Here is a 12,960-nt window from a genome sequence, read left to right on the forward strand (position 1 = left end):
AATGACAATGCTTGAGAGAAATCTGCATGCACAAACCTCTCTGTCTCTCCTCCCCCACCCCCTTACACATACTTTTTAAGCAATTCTCTTTCTCACATATCCTGAAAACCTGACTGGCTGGGTGTGTCCCGAGGACTGAGTTGAGAACCTGGATTGAAGCCGACACTGAATATCAGGGCAGGGCATAAGTGATATTCAGCCCGCTCTCTGATTGACTATTAGATAAAGTTTGGACAGCCTTTTCCTAGTTATCTGGGTCATTATCTGGAGTGGGCTGAATAGTGTTGCATTGTACCCTCGCTCTGTCTCCCCTTGCACTATTCAGACAGTGCTACTGAAAATCTACAGATAGCCAGAGCTGAGGCAGATATCCGGATAATGGTTACTGTAATTCAGATCTTTGCCTTTGAATATCAGGCCCCTTACTGATTAAATCACCAGTGCGGTGGCAACATGGTTCAATAGCTTCCTAAAGACCAGATCCTATATTGTAAAGATGTCCAACCAAACATCAGCCTCATGGATCTCTGAGTGCAAGGTACCACAGGGATCGCCACTATCACCAATACTGTTCAATGTAATGATGGTGCCACTCAAACCCCCCCCCCCCCCACTGGAATTAATGGGTTTCAACCCGCTTATATATGCATATGATGTCACCGTCTTCATAACTTTCCAAAACAATATCACAAACATACAGGACAAAATAAAAAAAGGATTGGACAGCATGGAAGAATGGGCAACAACTTTCAAGCTCAAACTGAACAGAGACAAAACCAAATTCCTAGTACTATCCAGCCCACACAACCCCACATCCTACCAATAATTCACAATCAACCAACAAGCATGCCACATCGAAACACAACTTAAAATACTAGGAATCATTCTTGACAAACACCTAACACTGGACAATCAAATAGCAGCAGTAACATCAACATGCAGAACACTATGGAAACTGAGAAGAATAAGAGAATATTTCCCTAGACAATCTTTCAAGATACTGGTGCAATCAACTATACTATCGCAACTAGACTACTGCAATGCAGCATTTGTAAGATGCAAGGAAAACACACTAAAATCGCTGCAAACAGTCCACGGCAGCAAGACTGATTTTCAATAAATTAAATACGAAAGAGCAATCTCACTGCTTGAAACACTATATTGGCTACCAGTCAAGGCAAGAATATTTTTCAAAGCAAGCACCCTAATTCATTTCTATTCAGAATGGCACCTGAATATATGCTTAACATGATTGAACTATCCTCAAGAAATGCCAGCCCCCAAAACAGATACTACCTACTCCTATATCTACCCAATTGCAAAAACACCATCTACAAAACTATCTACACAGCAGGATTTAGCTACCTGTGTTCCAAATGGCAGAACATGATACCAAAAATCATAAGAAGCATCATAAATCTCCAATTCAGAAAAGAAATGAAAACCTACCTCTTCAAAAAATTCTACAGCTAATCACAAAGATATCATCGCCTTCCTTTCAAATCTACCTCTTCAAAAACTATATGAATAGATATCACCAAAACCCTACAACTGAACACAAAAGCTGTGACTACCTTTTCCTCTTCAAATCTATCTCTTAAAAAACTCTATGAATAACCACACAAACTATAGATGCCCTCTCCACATTGCACAACACTACTGTAACTCCACCAAAATGTACATTGTAAACCACATTGAACCAAAACTTGCTTTTGGAAAATAATGGAATACAAGAATGCATAAATAAATAAATAAATAAATAAATAAATAAATAAATAAATAAATATAATTTGTATTAAACAGCTTAGTGATCTTATAAACAATAATTAAAATGTACATATCTCGAATCTAATCTAATCCTATACTTATAAACCACTGTATCCCTCAAAGGTCTAGAGCAGTTTACAATAAGAAAGATTACACTGATAGTATATCCAGTATTAACAACTAATCAAGAATTTTTGAAATAAATAGTTCTTAAGGCATTCGCCAAAAGAATCATGAGGGTCGTTTCTTCACAGATGAAAGAATATCATTCCAAATTTCAATGATTCTATAAGAAAAAAGATTTTCAGGATCTTTTTATATCAAATAGCTTTAAAGAATGAAAATATCAACATGTAAGAATCTCTTGTCCTGGAGAAATCTATAGCTATAGGAAAAATTACTGGTTGAACCTTTTTGGGGGATCTAGCCAGGTATTTATGACCTGGATTGGCCACTGTTGGAAACAGGATGCTGGGCTTGATGGCCCTTCAGTCTGTCCCAGTATGGCAATACTTATGTACTTGGGATTCTGAATGGACTCTTGCTACTCTTTGGGGTTCCACATGGAATGTTGCTACACTTTGAAATTCTGCATGGAATCTTGTTATTCTTTAGAATTCTAGAATCTTGCTACTCTTTGGGGTTCTACATGGAATGTTGCTACTCTTTGGGGTTCTGGAATGTTGTTACTATTTGGGTTTCTGCCTGAATTGGCCACTGTTGGAAACAGGATGCTGGGCTTGATGGACCTTTGGTCTGTCCCAGTGTGGCAATACTTATGTACTTATATGGGCCAAATGATTTAACATTTTAAACATAAAACAAGCTAACTAGATTAGATTAGACCTGCAAAAATATGAACACAGGAGTATTTAGGGGGTCTTTTGTTAAGTCGTGGTAGAAATCAGCTGGTGGCAAACACTGAGACACTCATTATATTCCTATGGGCGTCTTGGCATGTACTGCCAGCTGATCTCTACCGTGAGCTAAAAAAGCTACCACAGCTTAGTAAAAGACCCCCTTATGCCTCCTGTGTTAAGTCTACATTACCCAGTTAGCCCGCACTAATGTGAACATGCTAGCTGGATAACTCTTCCATGCCTATTTCCTGCCCATGTCACACATCTCTCCCCAAAAAATTACAAGCAAATCACTGCAAAACACTTTGAGTTTCTTTTACAAAGCGGCGCTATTGATTAGCAGGGGTGCTGAATGCAAAGAAACCCTTTCAATTCCCAGGTTAGTAAAAGGGCCCCACGATTCTTTATGTTCTCTTGAAATTTCCCCTATCCCCTCCCCCACCTCTTCCCTCTCTTTCTCCTACATTGACAAAATGTCATTCATCATTATACAGTCTACCGATGTGAAAGATCTCAAGTCAAACAAGCCTTATCTTTCCACTCTCAAACTTGTTTCAGGTCTGTTCAAACCTGTACTTCTCATTCTAGATATTAGACAGTTAAAAAAAACTGATTGGTTTTCTTCTCTCCCTTCCTCTGGACCCACATTATAAACCGCATCTCTCTGGCCAAAGCTGGTATCCATTTTGCCTAGCCTTTACATCCAGAATATGGATCTATCACTTTCAATTTATGGTCTCTCTCCCTTCATCTTCCGACTTCTTTTCTGTTTCTGCCTTAACCTCTTTCCATTCTTCTTTGTACCTTTCTTCCCTTCTCTCTGCCTGCCCACTGGCTCCTGGGACCCCCTTGCTTGGAAATCACTTTCAGCTATCACTGTTTGATATGTAAACAGAGGCATTGTCCAGACTGGAGCTCCGAGTGGAATCTTGGGGTTACTGGGTGCCCTTTTCCCATGCTCCTAGGTCTCTGTGCCCCATTCACTTGTAAATGTGCTGTGTGCTCTCTCAGCAGGGCAGAGACCGGGTTCCCCATGTCATTAATCACCCCTCCAGCTCGGCTGGAGCGGTCAGTGCTCTTGACTGAGACATGAGAACTTCTGACCTTTCTCACTACCCACCCTGGAAGATGTTTGCCCGTATCAGAAACTCATCAATGATAATGTGTAAAAAGCCATAGGTTGCTCCATCCAGCAGCATCCTTTTCACTTCATCTTTCTTGTGCTAAGCTTCTTTCTTCTTTTTCCTTCCCTTTTAGGTTTGGACACCTGCAGTTTGGTGCCTGGAACCTGTCACCAGACCTGGGTGGTGGAGAAGCGGGCAGTAGGGCTTTGCCCAGGCCTGAGCCATGTGGGGGAGATGCCATTGAGGCTGCAGTATCAAGAGGAAAATGGGAAGGAAAACTAAAATAAAAAAAAAATAAAAAAAGATATAGTGGAATTAGAAAAGGTACAGAAAAGGGCGACAAAAATGATGAAGGGGATGGGACGACTTCTCTATGAGGAAAGGCTGAAAAGGCTTGGGCTCTTCAGCTTAGAGAAAAGATGACTGAGGGGAGATATGATAGAGGTCTATAAAATAATGAGTGGAGTGGAACAAGTAGATGTGAATTGCTGGTTTACTCTTTCCAAAAATACTAGGACTAGGGGACACTCAATGAAGCTACAAAGTAGTAAATTTAAAACAAATCAGAGAAAATATTTCTTCACTCAACGTGTAATTAAGCTCTGGAATTTGCTACCAGAGAATGTGGTAAAAGCAGTTAGCTTAGTGGGGTTTGAAAAAGCTTCCTAAGTTCATAAGCCATTATTATAAATGGACTTGGGAAAATCCACTGCTTATTTCTAGGATAAAACAAACAATTGTGCCTGTGCTCTGTCGAGCATCAAAATATAACAAAATATTTAAACACACATGAATACAAGTGTATTGCTTCTTCAGCTTATTGAGAGTGGAGTAGTCTCATATATAACACACGATAAAGATTATTTCTAGGATAAGCAGCATAAAATGTATTACACTCTTTTGGGAACTTGTCAGGTACTTGTAACCTGGATTGGCCACTGTTGGAAACAGGTTGTTGGGCTTGATGGACCTGTGGTCTGTCCCAGTATGACAACAGTTATGTACTTATTAAAGCACGAAACCACTAATATAGAGCTATAAAGAATTATTTTTCCCCGGCTCCACACACACACACAAGTATATATCTTGTCACACACTGAAGTGGGGGGGGGGGGGGGGGGGACAGGTCTTACACTGGGGCAGTTTATATGGACAGGAGATAAAGGTCAGTGCTGGACCTGGGTTTGACTCCGTCATGCCCCCTTCTTACTTCAGCCATCTGCCAGTTTCCTGGGAGAAGACCTCACAAAAGGAGCAGCCAGGGAAAAATGTAAGTAAAGGGTGGAGGGGGCAGAGGGGAGAGGTTACCCTCAGAGCCAAGGACGCTTGTCAGCTTGCTTTATATTTAAGGTGTTGATAAATGATGGAGGCAAATGTGGAGAAGACACCTCTTCAACCCCTGGTGACCCCTTTCTCCCCTTCTTCTAGGCCATTTGGCATGATCACCACCTCCCGTTCCCAGGGGTTCATGTGTGTCCCATGCTTTCTATCCTGCTATGGCTCATCTCCCAGGCTTTCTTGCACTGTGTCCCTCACCCAGGGCCTCATGTTGTGTCCCATTCTTCTTAACCTTCAGGCTCTCCTGCACTGTCCCTCCTCTCCCTGGCCATAACTGAGCAACCTCCCGCTCTTCCTGGTCGTGCCTGAGTTCTACACCTCTTTAGGCCCATTCTGTGCTACCCCCTTTCCTCAGTCACCCTCTACATCCCTCTTTGTCTGATCACAATTGAACTCTCCCTTTTTTCAAGACCACTCTTTGATGTCTCTCTCCTCTTGATCATAGCTGCACTGCCCCCTTCTCTAAGGCAGGGGTTCTCAGCCCAGTCCTGGGGACACACTCAGTCAGTCAGGTTTTCAGGATATCCACAATGAATATGCATGAGAGAGATTTGCATGCTCATCCATTCATTGTATGCATATTCATTGTGGAAAACCTGACTGGCTAGAAGTGTCTTGGGAACTGGGGTGAGAACCACTGTTCTAACGCCATGTCCCTAACTATCCTGCAGTGTCCCATCCATGTTCAAGGGTCTCTGGTCATACCTTATGCTTTTCCCTTCTCTCCGACTATCCCATACTGTCCTCCTCTTGCTAGTCAAGTCTAAGCTGCCCTCCCCCTCCTTGTCCCTATCCAGAGCTGTCCTATGCCATCTCCTTCACCCCCAGCTGCAGTGTCCTAATTTCCACACTTGTCTCTCCTGCACCTTTCTCATCTCCCTGACCATCTCATACTATCCACCTTGCCAGACCGGTACCTTTCTGGGTAAATTCTGAGTATATTGAACCTTTTCCCATATTTCTCAGTCTTGTCATCCATGCCACATGGCAGTGTGCGTTCCCAGGGTGCATGCAATGCCGTGACAGGGCATACTGAGAGACAGAACCCTTGACCGTCTGGGGCTTGTTTTCAAGGCGCAGTCCATCTCTAGACACACTAAATCAGGGGTGGGCAATCACAGTCCTCAACAGCCACAACCCAGTAGGCTTTTTTAGATTTTCATAATGAATATGGATGAGATTGATTTGCATGTGCTGCTTCACTTGTATGCAAAGAGATCTCATTTGTACGCAATGTGGAAAATTTTGAAATCCCAACTATGGCCCTCCAGGACCATGGTTGCCCACCCCTCCTCTAAACAATGACATAGGAATTGCACACAGCAGGTGAGACATACAGAACCGTAAAAGTGCTCTGGGATATTCTGCCGAAAGAGCTTTGCAGAGGCCATTGGTTCCCAAACCTGGTCCTGGAGGCACCCCAGCCAGTCAGGTTTTCAGGCTATCCATAATGAATATTAATGAGAGAGATTTGCATGAAGTGGAGGCAGTGCACACAGATCTCCCTCATTAATATTCATTGTGGATATCCTGAAAACCTGACTGGCTGGGGTGCCTCCAGGTCCGGGTTTGAGAACCACTGGCATAGGCTCTTGGTTATGTTATGTTATTTGTTCTTGATATACTGCTATCACTGTATTACAGATCAAAGTGGTTTACATTAAAGATAAAACTATGAAATGAGAAAGAAGTCCAATATTTAATATAAGATGACATGGCAAACACACATTCCCAGCACCTTCAGCTCTCAATCAGCCATACCTTATGAAAATTGAACTGTGAAATACAGTGCACGTTATATGTAATATAGATTAAAACAATCTTTATTTTTCTTCACAATGACAACGAAAATATTTGTTTTCTTTCCAAAATATATGCAGGGCTGATGCAAGCCTTGTACCTCTTCCCATTAACATTTAATATTTTTAAGCCCCCCACACACAATATTTTTAATAATTAAGAGCAGTTATGATTGTCTCAAGACCATTTATTTAAGAATGATTAAAACATTAAACAGGTAAAAAAACACAGGAGTATGTGAATTCCTCTCGATCCCTGTAAATGCTTGGTGGGTAGGTGGATTGTGAATTCCCCCTGACCACTCAGATACTTGTCGGATTTATATATTGCTTGTGATCACCCTGATACTTGGGTGTGTCAGTTCTCTGACATTTGTGCTGATTCACTTAGATTTCTCTAATACTTTTTTATTTTTGAGGGGTGCAGCTGTCCCATAATTCCTCTGATATTCACTGAGTGCGTGGCTTCCCCTATGATCCTTCTTGTACTTCTCGAGTGGGTGGATTTCCCATGGAGCCTCTAGTTCTCAGTAGTGTCCATCTCCTATGATCCATCTGTCACTAGGGTGGGTTTATTCCCACACAGACCCTTTGGATTCTTGAATGTGTGTCTCTCTTATGGTCCACAGCTGCTCCATCTGTAATCTGTTGATTCACGAAGAGATGATTTGAGACAACAGCTCAGGATGCCCAGACCCAATTCTTGGGCTCGGACCAGAAAAGACACAAGAATTGCGTTTGGACAATCAGGAGCTGAGGCTCGTCAGGTGCTGGGTTGTCTCTTCTGTGGGGGCTGTTGTGATGTCTCTGCTGCTACTCTCTTTGAAACCTGTTGGCAAGTGCCCCTTGCCTCTTTCTTGGAAAAATATTTTGATATCTGTCCTACGTGGGATCTAGTGGAATGACCAAGATCCACTATAGTACCTCTTTCTCTGATAAGGGGATGTCTATTATCTTCTCCATCGCTCTCATATAGAAACACAGAATACATGGGAGTGTCTCTTTCTTTGCAGAATACAACAATGGGGCATGAAAACTACGTGGGTTCCAACCCAAGCTTGACTACGATCGAGTCTGTGGCTACAAGTCAAGACATATTACATCAAATCAGGACTCTACAAAAACAGTTATATACTGTGCATAGACACACATACACAATTCTTGCACTATACCACACCAGCACACACCCAAATCTAGAAATGGTCACACAGTTCCAGCAGTGAACCACATCCACACACACACACACAGATCTTACTACATACAATTACACTCAAACATATGGACACACACGTGCTTGTCTTACATCTACCCACACACAAACTACTTCACAACATTGACTCACCCGTTTGCTACTGTGTATTGCAAAATCTTTACTCACAACTCCACAGTGCAACCTACATTTACTGAAGTTCTGCCCTGTGCCACTGTGATGTAAATTACCCACAGAATTTCAGGCTTGTCCAAAACCCTTTTGATTTTCAAACATAGGAGACTTCTGGAAAATGGCTCTACAAAGGGGGTAGTAGGGCTTCAAAAATTGTGCAGTAAACCTGCACGCCATTTACAAACACAATTTTGTGAAAATTCATGTTATACATGCACAGACATTCTTAACACTTCTCTCCCCACCCCCCCTTACAAACTGCCTTTTATGGTACAAGTAAATTTATACATGCAGTGGGCTTACTGCTGATAATTTAGTCTGTACATATGAATGATTTATGCATCTATATTGCAACTAAACTTTTCAAAATGTACCCCCTATGTGAACACAGACATACACATATGAGGGAAGTTAGGGGAAAAATACACTTGGAAGGATGTGGCATCACTTAGAATTCTCCTCCAGCCTTGCATCTGCACACAGGCACCTTTCATGCAGAGGGAAATCAGCTACAGAAAACACACCCTGAGCTTCGTGCTCCAGTGTCCCTCTGCAGCAACTCAATGCAAACTGCAGCAAAGTCAGAACTGAGGTTCCAGGGGCAGCCATAAGCACAGGCTACACCTGAAGGAATCATTTAAGCAGTTGCTGTTACCCCTAGTGGGGCCTTCTGTGCCCTAAACTAGAAAGACATAACATCAGTTAAAAATAAATAAATCAATAACAATTAATTCAAAAGGCGAAATAGATGAGAAATGAAAAGCTTGGCACTGGCATTACTGACCCTGGACATGGATCATGAGGAGGGGAGGAGAGAGCCAAGCTCCAGAGGCTGCCTGGCTGCTATATTGCTCCTTCCTCATCCTCTTTCTGCTTCTCTTCCTCTCCTTGCAGAGACTGGACGAGAGGCTTTATCTCTCCAGTCTGCCTTTCTCTGTCAGTGTTGGGGCCACACTCTGCCTCCTGTCCACGGTTGCCGTCTTGGTTCGGAGGTCCACAGGCAGTGCAAGTTGGGGGGGGGGGGGGGGGGGAGAGAGGCTGGTGTTCGAGATGCTCCTCAATGGGGTCTAGTGATGAGATGTTGCTTCTAGTTCTGGTGGCAGCAGGTGCCCTGTGAGGGGGAGGTGTCGGCACTGGTCCTTCCAGGGATGGGTCTGGAAATGAGCCATTCCTTAGGTGCCATAGTGAAGAGATGCGTGGAGGTTGTCCCCTGTTGGAGTCTGGTTACGATCCAAACCTGGTTCTGGTCCTGGGTTTTTCTGTCCTTGCTCCCAGAACATAATCCTATCCCCTGGGCCGGAGGCCCTCCAGGAAGGGTGTACAGAGAGGAGAGAGTTCAGTGCTATATGTCCTTATTTTCTTGCCCTCTGCAAAGACTGAGATCTCACCCATGTCCTCTGCTGAGACTTTGAGCCTCCTCTTTCCATCCTCTGCTGAGATATCCAGGCTCCCTGCTTTTCCTCACCCTCTTGCTGAGACTCTGAAGAAAACTTTTTTCCCCCCTTTCCTTTGGCTTCCTTTTTACTAGCTCGCCCCCACCCCCTCTTTCCCTCCCTCCCCTTAAATAAATCCCATCCTACCTCATATGAATCCCCCAATGCCCCCCCTCGTTCTACTCTGTTCTTTTTAGCTGCTCAGTTGTGGGCTGCCAGCTCCTCTCCCTGGACAATAGACTTTCTAGGCAGCTGAGGCAAAAGCAGAAGGAGGGGGGAGGTCCCTGCACTGACGCTTCATGGCCTTTCTTGAGGGGGGGGGGGTGTGTGTGGCACTAGATAGATCCTGCTCAAATTCTGTGCAGCCCAAACTTGCAAAGGGTTCTCTGTACCAGGCTACCACCTGCCATGATGGAGAAAGAGTTACAGAGTTTAGCATCCCTCGGCAGCTTGGCTCTGCCTAATTCATAGGTTGAGTTTTATTGAAACCTTTTCCCTCCCCAGTAACAGGTGCATGTGTTACAGACTCTATTCCTCTTTCCTTTCACTGATTACAGGGTCTGTAAGCAATTCCTGCGATTATAGGGAGCGATAGATACTCAGCCTTGGTGGAGCTATAGGAGACGATTCCTAGAAAGTTGTACGTGAGAGATATTTATGTATGTATGTTCCAGAGATAGTTGAACATGTGACAAAGAGAAGGGGTTCACTGCTCTTCCATATTACTTTAGATTATGAGCCCACTAGAGACAGAGAAAGTACCTGTCAGGGGCATAGCCAGACTTGGGCAGGAGGGGGGTCCAGAGCCAGAGATGAGGGGGCACATTTTAGCCCCCCCCCCGGTGCCACCGACCCCCCCCCCACAACTTTTGACCCACCCCCCGGCACTGCTGCCCCTCCCCGTCCCTTTCAACCCCCCTCCTGCCGCCGCCAGGTACCTTTGCTGGCGGGGGTCCCCAACCCCCGCCAGCTGAAGTCCCCTTCAGCGCCGGTCTCCAAGTCCAGTGCGTTTGCTGATCTGGATTCTGTTTCTGTGAGGCCTGACATCTTGCATGTTCCTACATGCAGGACGTCAGGACTCACAGAAACAGAATCCAGATCAGCAACGCGCCGGAGACTGGCGCTAAAAGGACTTCGGCTGGCGGGGGTTGGGGAACCCCGCCAGCAAAGGTACCCGACGGTGGCGGTGGGGAAGGGTTGGCAGCAGCGCGGGGGGGGGGGGGGGGTCAAATGTGGCAGGGGGGGGGGATGAAAGCAGGGGGGCCAGGGCTAAATCTGTGGGGGCCCATGCCCCCGTGGCCCCACCTAGCTACACTCCTGGTACCTGTATATAATAAATAAACTGCTTTGGTTGTACCATAGAAAGGCTGTCTATCAAATGCATGACCCAGACCCCATATCTCTCTTCACATGGGTCTTTATGGAAGATGTGTAGTCCTGTAGGTTAGGATTCATGTTGTGGATTGGGTCTTATCATCTGAAGGCTGGTGGGAAGGTGTAGCGGGTGCCTGTATTTTACATGGATATATGTATGTGGAAGGGAGAGAGTTGATGTAATTTTTTTGTTGAGGTGATGTGGGTAGTGAATCACTGTATTTACTACTACTTATCATTTCTATAGCGCTACTAGATGTACACAACATTGTACATGAAGAGACAGTCCCTGCTCGACAGAGCTTACAATCTAATTAGGACAAACAGGACAAATATGGGTTAAGGGAATTACTAAGGTGGGAATGATAAAATAGGGGTACTGAACAAGGGAGTAAGGGTTAGGAGTTAAAAGCAGCATCAAAAAGGTGGGCTTTTAGCCTAGATTTGAAGACGTTCAGAGATGGAGCTTGATGACCATCTCAGGAAGTTTATTCAAGGCATATGGTGCAGCAACATAAAAGGAATGGAGTCTGGAGTTAGCGGTGGAGGAGAAGGGTGCAGATAAGAGAGATTTACCCAGTGAATGGAGTTCCTGGGGAGGAGTGTAGGGAGAGATGAGAGTGGAGAGGTACTGAGGAGCTGCAGAGTGAATGCACTTATAGGTCAATAAGAGGAGTTTGAACTGTATGCGGAAACAGATAGGGAGCCAATGAAGTGACTTGAGGAGAGGGCTAATATGAGCCTAACGACAGTGGCGGAATATAACTCATGCAGCAGAATTTTGAACAGATTGAAGGGGAGAGAGATGGCTAAGTGGGAGAAGCAAGTTGCAATAGTCTAAGCAAGAGGTGATAAGAGTATGGATAAGGGTTCTGGTAATGTGTTCAGAAAGGAAAGGACAAATGTTGGTGATATTATAGAGAAAGAAACAACAGCACAACAGGTTTTAGCAGTCTGTTGAATATGTGCAGAGAAGGAGAGAGAGGAGTTGAAGATGACCCCAAGGTTAGGAGCTGATGAGACAGGGAGGATGAGAGTGTAATCCACAGAGAATGGGGGAAGAGGAGAGGCTGGTTTAGGGGGAAAGATAATAAGCTCAGTCTTGGTCATGTTTAGTTTCAGATGGCGGTAAGACATCCAGGCAGCAATGTCAGACAGGCAGGCTGATACTTTGGCCTGGATTCCTGCTGAAATTTCTGGTGTGGAGAGGTTGATCTGGGAGTCATCAGCATAAAGGTGATACTGATAACCATGGGATGAGATCACAGTACCAAGGGAAGAAATATAGATGGAGAAAAGAAGGGGGCCCAGGACAGATCCCTGAGGTACACCAATTGATAGTGGGATAAAAGTGGAGGAGGATCCACCAGAGTATACACTAAAAGTACAATGGGAGATAAGAAGAAAACCAGCAAAGAACAGAGCCCTGAAATCCAAGTGAGGATGGCGTATCATATAGTAGGCGGTGATCAACAGTGGCAAAAGCAGCAGATAGATAGAGAAGGATGAGAATAGAATATAGACCTTTGGAGTCTTTAGCAAGCACTGTTTCAGTTGAATTAAGAGGGCAAAAGCCAGATAGAAGTGGATCAAGAATAGCTTGAGAAGAAAGAAAGCCAAAAAATTGGCACTGAACAGCAGAGTCAAGTATCTTGGATAGGAAATGGAGGAGGGAGATGGGGCGATACTTGGAAGGACAGGGCATCAGGAACAGTCGTAGTGGAAAGTGAAAGATTGGAATTTGTTGCCAGAGAATGTGGTAACGACGGTTAGCTTAGCAGAGTTTAAAAAAGGTTTGGACGGCTTCCTAAAGGAAAAGTCCATAGACCATTATTAAATGAACTTGGGGAAAATCCACTATTTCTGGGATAAGCAGTATAA

This window comes from Microcaecilia unicolor, chromosome 3 (assembly GCF_901765095.1).
Source record: "Microcaecilia unicolor chromosome 3, aMicUni1.1, whole genome shotgun sequence".
NCBI classification, from domain to species: Eukaryota; Metazoa; Chordata; class Amphibia; order Gymnophiona; family Siphonopidae; genus Microcaecilia; species Microcaecilia unicolor.